We start from the raw sequence: 7,826 nt of genomic DNA, 5'->3' as shown, positions 1-7,826 counted from the left end.
TCTCCCTCTATCACCCAAGCTGGAGTGCAGTGGCACAATTTCAGCTCACTACAACCTTCCCCTCCTGGGTTCAAGCGATTCTCTTGTCTCAGCCTCCTGAGTAGCTGGGATTACAGGCACCCGCCACCACGCCCAGCTAATTTTTGTATGCTTAGTAGAGATGGGGTTTCACCATGTTTTTCAGGTTGGTCTCAAACTACTCATCTCTATTCATCCAGCACGGCCTCCCAAATCCCTTCTTATATGTATCAAGACTCATACTGACCAATGAGTTCTGGGTTGCAAGAGGATTTTTTAAGTCTGTCTGTCCACATGTTAAAACATACAAGTGCTGAATTTTATTTTTAAAAGACATAAATGGATATATTTATGGGATACAATGTGATACCTTGATACATGTATACATTGCAGAATTAGCAAGTCAGGCTAACACATCCATCACCTCACATGCTTATTTCTTTTTGGTAAGGACATTTAAAATCCATTCCTTTAACAATTGAGGTATAATACATTATTAACTACGGTCACCTTGATGTGAAAAAGGCCAGAACTCAATCCTCCTGTAAGGAACAGAAACCTACCTTTTGACCATTTCCCTTGGCCGCACCAACTCATATCCCCAGCCTCTGGTGGGATCATGCAATATTCTCATTTATATGCCCCACTTATTTCACTTAAGATCAGAAAGAGGTAACACATAGATAGGGAGAAAATATTTGCGAATCATACATCAGATAAGGAGATCATATCCAAAATACACAAGAAACACAAACCATTCAATAAGAACACAAATATGAAAAAATGGGCAAAGAACCTAAATATTCTTAAAAGACATGTAAAAAACATTTTTAAAATGCTCACCATCGTTAATCAGGCCAGTCCAAATTAAAACCATGAGATATCACCTTATACCTGTTAGAATGGCCATCAAGACAAAAGGTAACAGGTGTTGGCTAGGATGTAGTGAAAACCTTTGTATATTGTTGGTGGGAATGGCACAGCCATTTTGGAAAACAGTATAGCGGTTTCTCTAAAAATAGGGTTAACCATATACATTAGCTCATCTTCACTCTGCTAATAAAGAACTATTCAAGACTGGGTTACTGATAAAGGAAAGAGGTTTAATTGACGCAGTTCCACATGGCTGGCGAGGCCTCACAATTATGGCAGAAGAGCAAGAGACATCTTGCATGGCGGCAGGCAAGAGTTTCTACAGGGGAACTCCCCTTTATAAAGACCATCAGATCTCGTGAGACTTGTTCACAGGAACAGCTCAGGAAAGACCCGCCCCCATGATTCAGTTACCCCCCACCAGGTCCCTCCCACGACATGTGGGGATTACAATTCAAGGTGAGATCTAGGTGGCACAGAGCCAAACCGTATCACCATATGATCCAGCAGTCGCACTTCTGGAAGGATATATATACACATACACGTGTACATACAGCAATTGAGATTAAATGTTAGAGATAGCTGCACTCCCATACCCATTACAGCATTATTCATAATAGTCAAGATGTGGATATAACCTAAGTGTCCACTTGTAAGTTAATAGGTTTTTAAATGTAATTTACACACAGTGGAATACTATTCAGCCTTAAGAGAAATTTTGTCATTTTCAATGACACGGATTAGTCCAAAGTCTTATACTCATTCTACCATCCTATGACCCCAGTCTGATAACAGGTACTTTCTAGTCTGCCGGACAGACCAAGAGTTGCAGAAGCTCAAGTACTAAAAAAAAAAAGATAGTGGATGATTTGCCTATAGCGGTCAGTATTTACCCTATGCTCAGACTACTCAGAAGAAAGACTTTTTGAATTATATTGGTTTTGATTCATTCAGTTGCAGAAACAGACCTCTAACTCAAATTGGCTCAGCAGCAACAAATGTGTTGGAGATGTATTGGGTACCAAGTTCAAACATGCCCAATTCCACAAATATGCAACTTTGTCAGATCTTTTCTCATCTCTCAGTTCTGTTTCACTTTGTTTAGTCCTTTTTCTTTTCCTTCCTCAAATTGGCTGCCTCTGTTTGCTGGGGTAGTTGCCATCTGGCAGCCTCTAGCCTATATTGCTTCAACTTAGAAAACCTAGCTAAATAGATGGCTTTTTCTTCCTTGCTGGAACCATGTATAGCAAAGACCTAGCATACACTGCAGAAGGATTCTGGTTGTTCCTCCTTAGACCAATGTGCCTGGTAGGAGAGTAGGGTGCTCCGATTGGTCAGGCTTGGATCAGTGTCATTAACAAGGTTTCCATCCTTTTCACAGAACAGATTGTGTGCCATGAAATATATTGCATTGCCAAAAGTTAAAAAAAAAAAAAAAAAACTTTAGATAAGAACTACAGGTGTATGCATGCTGTAGAGTCCATGACCTTGAATTTCAGCCCTGAGACTTGATGGCTTTTACAAAATGAAAACTACTTCCCAGCTGTGAACTGAGTGAACTACAATGTTTCATGCCCTCAAACTTATCAATTTCTGTGCTTAGTGGTACGTGATTAGCTGGTAAAGTTGAAGAAACAAGACTCAGAAGCATAGTTGAAATATAATTTTCAACATAACCATGACGGTATCTGTTAGCATTTTCCCAGATGGGGGGGAAATACTTACGTTAATTTTTGAAACCTTGAAGAAACCAAGACCACAGACATTGCCCACATCTCAAAATTGCTCTTTTTTAGTTTGGCTGCCTGCTGAGCTAATGACCCACTGACTGGGTTTTAGGCTTTTGAAAGCCTAGCTGTAACATCAAACTTTCATCTCAGCAATAGCAGCCTGTCTCTAATGAATTTTTTATTTGTTTACACATTGCTTCTCGATATAAAAGTAACACTCATCTCTTTAATATTAAAACTAGAACTTTAAATCAGGGCCTAATCCAATGCCTAACGGTTTAAATTCGCTACATCCAAGACGGCTTCCCTTTTGGAGAAATCGTAACTCTGAAATAAAGGGAGATGGTACTATGGGGAAGGAGTGACATGTCACGTGTATGTTCTTTTAATCCTTTTGTAAGCAGAGAGCTAAGTTATTAGCAAACTGTGTACTGTACATCATGTGGGTTCCAGGAACACATCCAAACAGCTGTGCTTCCCCCTCCCCCTCTAGAAAGGTCAGCTCTTGAAGATTTTGCTAACTCTTTCCTCTGCCCTGTAAGCCTGGGGATTTTTACTCTTAGGGATTTAGAGACCATCAAGAGGAGAAAGTGCCCTGCAGAGAAGTGTGGAGTGAGGGCATTCAAAGGAAGACTCACACTTCAGGGCCACTCATAGGCCCAGGAGGATATTGAGCTAAACGTTGGGGTGTTTATTAGCCTTTCACACATGCATCGGAAGAAAAAAATATATTAATGCCATTGGATAGGAGAAGAGTCACCAAGATTTAAGACTATGGAGACAAAACAGCAGTGATGACCTTGGGCCAGGGTTTCAATGGTGAGAAATCAAGGGAGGGACACAAGGATACCTTCAGGGTACTGGATATGTTCACTATCTTGATTTGGCAGTAGTTTCAGGTAAGAACTGACTGAGTTGCACACTTTGGGTGCACTTTATGTCAATTATACATCAGTCAGTCAGTGTAGTTTGAGTTTTAAATAATGAAATATCAGTAAGTCTACAAACACATGAGATTTTGGAGTCATAATGTCTGGTCTTTGAATCCCAGGTCTGCAAATATTAGCTATATAGCTATAAATGCATAACTTCCTTCGGTTTTATCAGAAAATGGGGATAATTCACGGAGTTGTGAAAATTAATGATACTGAAATCCTCTTGTATAAACACTGGTGTTCATACAGAGGCACTCAAACCAAAGGATTTGGTTAAACACCCCCCCCGCCCAACACAACCTCTCCCTCCCTTCTCCATCCACTGTAACTTAAATATATTTCCTCATTTCTGTTGGGGATGCTTTTCGTCATATCACTTAAAGTTCAAGGATCTACCAATAAAGCAAAAAACACACCTGTTAACACATTGATGTTAACAGTGACAGATGGCAGGTAAGCATGGGATGTTCCCATGTAGTGTATACCTCTGATTTCATCTTTCAAACGTTCTACAGTGTGGAATAAACACATGCCCCTATCCTGAACCTTATCCAATTCATAATAGGGCTCATAAGAATGGTATGTGCTTTCCCAAAACATCCCAGGGGCCTTTTATAGAATCTGATGGTTATAACCACCTTCACTCATGTCAAAACATACTGCTTTCTAAAAATTTCATGGAGTGGCTAAGTATGGTCTTAGAATAATTGTTCACTCCATTTGAAAATGAAAATATATATTCAATCAATCTTTTCCTATTTAAAATCTGCTGGAACAACGTATGCCAAGTTCACCTGGGACCCAACAGGCTTATGTACAGATTCAGAGCAGATATTTTGGAGTCTGACGAATCGGGTAGTAAATCCTGGCTTTTTCCAGGACCTCCCTGGATGACTCTGGAAGTCATCAACCTAAGTTTCCTTCTGTAATAAAGATGGGGAAAATAACTTGTCAGACTGTGGTGAGAATTAAGTAATATAGCCAGCCCTGTTTACAGGCTAAAAAGCACCATTTAGCTGCTGATGGATGCAAGAGACAGACCTGCCTCAGACACTGAGGTTCCCCATTCCCATAGGAGCGAGGCCAGCGGTCAGTTTCAATCTCTAGGGTTACATATCCATTGGCTACTTTAAAAATACATATATATATATATATATATTAGTGTCAGCGTGCTCTGCCATATTGAAAGTGCTTCTCAACAAGTCATGCCTAAGTGCCATCATAAGCAGGTGGAAAAAATTACTGTTCTCAACAAGACTCCACTTGGCAGTTTCCTACCTTGTGATAGAAGCAGGCCCAGGTGGTTGCAGAAAGATCCGGCAGGATAGACACACCAAGACAAGACAAGTTTCTCTCCAATTTAAGCTTCTGTTCCCATTTGTTCCTTCTATTTCAAGATAGGCAATAGAGTTCCTTGTGTGTATCTGTTTGCACTGGCGGAGACCCCACAAGTGGGAATTTACATGTGTAAACTGGCATGGCCATTGATGGATGAAAAAGACTCTTGAAATAACGACCAGAACACTATGCCAATGTCTGAATAGGAAGCTTTCATCTATTTCCCATAAATGCTTATTGTTTTCATAATACCTCATGGGTGATAACTGGTATATTAGTTGGTTCTCACACTGCTATAAAGAACCTGAGACTGGGTAATTGAGATGTTTAAGTGACTCACATGGTTCCACAGGCTGTTCAGGGAGCATGGCTGGGGCAGAACCCACAAATCATGGCAGAAAGCAAAAGGGAAGCAGGCGCGTCCTCCATGGTGGGAGCAGGAGGAAGACAGACTGAGAACATGCTACACACTTAAAAAACCAGATCGCATGAGAACTTACAATCAGAAGAACAGCAAGGGAGAACAACTGGGCAAGATAGCTCACAATTCTAAATCCCAGCACTTTGGGAGGCTGAGGTGGATGGATCACCTGAGGTCAGGAGTTCCAGACCAGCCTGGACAACATGGCGAAACCCCATCTCTATTAAGGGACACGGTCATGGGCACCTCTAATCCCAGCTACTTGGGAGACTGAGGCAGGAGAATCGCTTGCACCCGGGAGTTCAAGGTTGCAGTGAGCCAAGATTGCACCACTGCATTCCAGCCTGGGCAACAGAGACCCTGTCTCAAAATAGCAAGAAGGAAGTCTGCCCCCATGATCCAGTCACCTCCCCCAGCATTGGGGGGTTACAATTTGAGATGAGATATGGGCAGGGATACAAATCCAAACCATATCAACTGGATCTGTAATCTTATCTGAATTCAAAGGTACTTGCTTTTCAGGCCCACTGACCAAGTATCAAATCCCGGCCCTCTCCCCACATTTCTGGATGACCCTGGGGATGCACTTCCCATGTAGAAACCTGTTTCTTCCGATGATAAAATGGGATAAGACTATGAAACCCCCTCAGGCTATGGAGAGAATTAAACGGTACAATAAATAAAGTTCTTAGCACTATGCTTCACACACACCTAGGGTACAATAAAACCTATTGTTGTTATTGCTGTCATGATTATTTTCGCTGCAGGTATTTTTCCACAGCCTGATAAATTCAGGGTGGGGGAGTATCTCCAATAGAAAGGAGACAGCTTGGCATTCTCGACTTCAGAAGGGAGAGCCGGGTTGAAGAGTTATCTAGGCTCATTCGTTTTGTTTCTGGTTCCCTGGCATGACTCTCCACTGGGACAATGTTTTTCTATAGACAAATTTCCACATGTAATAGAAAAAAAAAAAAAATTCGACAGAAAAAAGTTACACTATTGCTGAAAATTGTAGCTGGAAAAAAAAAATGAGACTTCATTGAAAGCCTGAGGCCGTTTAGAACCAGTGTAATGAAATCCATGCCTCTGCTTCAGGATCAGTATCTGCAACAGTGTGGGCTGGGTCGGTGGGTGTGGGGACAGAAAAACCACGTAACTTGAGTTATGCATGCCTTGTGTGTGGCTTTCACGTCTCCCATTGAACACTTAAAACTCAGTGATGCATTTTCTGGGCTTCTGTGCTTAGCTGAAAACCAAGTCAAACAACTTGCTGCTGAGTTGCTGTGTGATTAAGTTTAGTAACCTCACCATATCTGATCTGCCACCAACATGCAGTTTGCGTATCTGCAAAGGGGGGATAATAATGACACCTACCACCTCCTAAGGTTGTTGAGAGAAGCAAGACTCAGCCGTAAAGAAAATTAAGTCATGCTTGACAAACTACGTTGAGCGCTTTAGCCATTGTTATCACAGAAGGGATAAGAAGTCTTCGGGCAGCTCACATCATTTCTCAGAACTCTGTGAAACTAAGACACTGGGCCAGAGTTTAGAATGAGCAGCACAAATTTTATAAACTCTCCCAAATTGCTCAAAGATATTATATTCTTTTCTGATACACAAATAAAACCCAAAAGTGTGTTATGCCAGAGGAGAAAGAATCTCACGTGCAGTGGATATACTCAGACTAAAGCTCAACTTAAATTTCTGAGACTTTTAAAGTCAAATCAATTACCATATTCTAGAAGTCAAACGAGATATTTGGTTCTGTTTCCAATTTCTTGATGTATTAGTTTTCTCTAGAGGGACAGAACTAATAGACTACATGCATATATGAAAGGGAGTTTATTAAGGAGAATTGACTCACATTCACAAGGTAAAGTCCCACGATAAGCCATCTGTAAGTTGAAGAGCAAGGAAGCCAGTGGTGGATCAGTCCGAGTCCCAAAACCTCAAAAGTGCGGTCTTCAGTCTGACCAAAGGCCTGAGAGCCCCTAGCAAATCACTGTTATAAGTCCAAGAGTCCAAAAGCTGAAGAACCTGGAGTGCAATGTTTGATGACAGGAAGCGTCCAGCACAAGAGTAAAACAAAGGCTGGAAGACTCAGCAAGTCCAGTCCTTTCATGTTCTTCTGCCTTTCATCCTAGCCACAGTGGCAGTTGATTAGATGGTGCCCACCCAGACTGAGAGTGGGTCTACCTCTCTCCCAGTCCACTGACTCAAATGTTAATCTCCTTTAGCAACACCCTCAGACAACACCCAGGGATCAATACTTTGCATCCTTCAATCCAATCAAGTTGACACTCAGTATTAACCATCACGCTTGATATAGTTTTCAAGTCTACTTTAAGAATCAAAAGAAATATGTGAAAGTAAGTAGAATTTCAGATTAGGTTTTCTGTTTTTTTGAAATGGAGTTTCACTCTTGTTGCCCAGGCTGGAGTACAATGGTGAGATCTTGGCTCACTTAAACTTCTGCCTCCTGGTTTGGAGCAATTCTCTCACCTCAGCCTC

The 7,826-nt window shown here is 41.4% G+C and overlaps 1 pseudogene; it reads right to left on the bottom strand.

The window, feature by feature from the left end:
- Nucleotides 1-228: 228 nt before the first annotated feature.
- LOC116271374 lies at nucleotides 229-333 on the bottom strand (annotated as a pseudogene).
- Between the last annotated feature and the right edge of the window lie 7,493 nt (nucleotides 334-7,826).

Source organism: Papio anubis, chromosome 18, assembly GCF_008728515.1.
Source record: "Papio anubis isolate 15944 chromosome 18, Panubis1.0, whole genome shotgun sequence".
Taxonomy (NCBI): Eukaryota; Metazoa; Chordata; class Mammalia; order Primates; family Cercopithecidae; genus Papio; species Papio anubis.
Note: the sequence above shows the minus strand (reverse complement) of the source record. Positions and strands in the feature narration are given on the sequence as shown.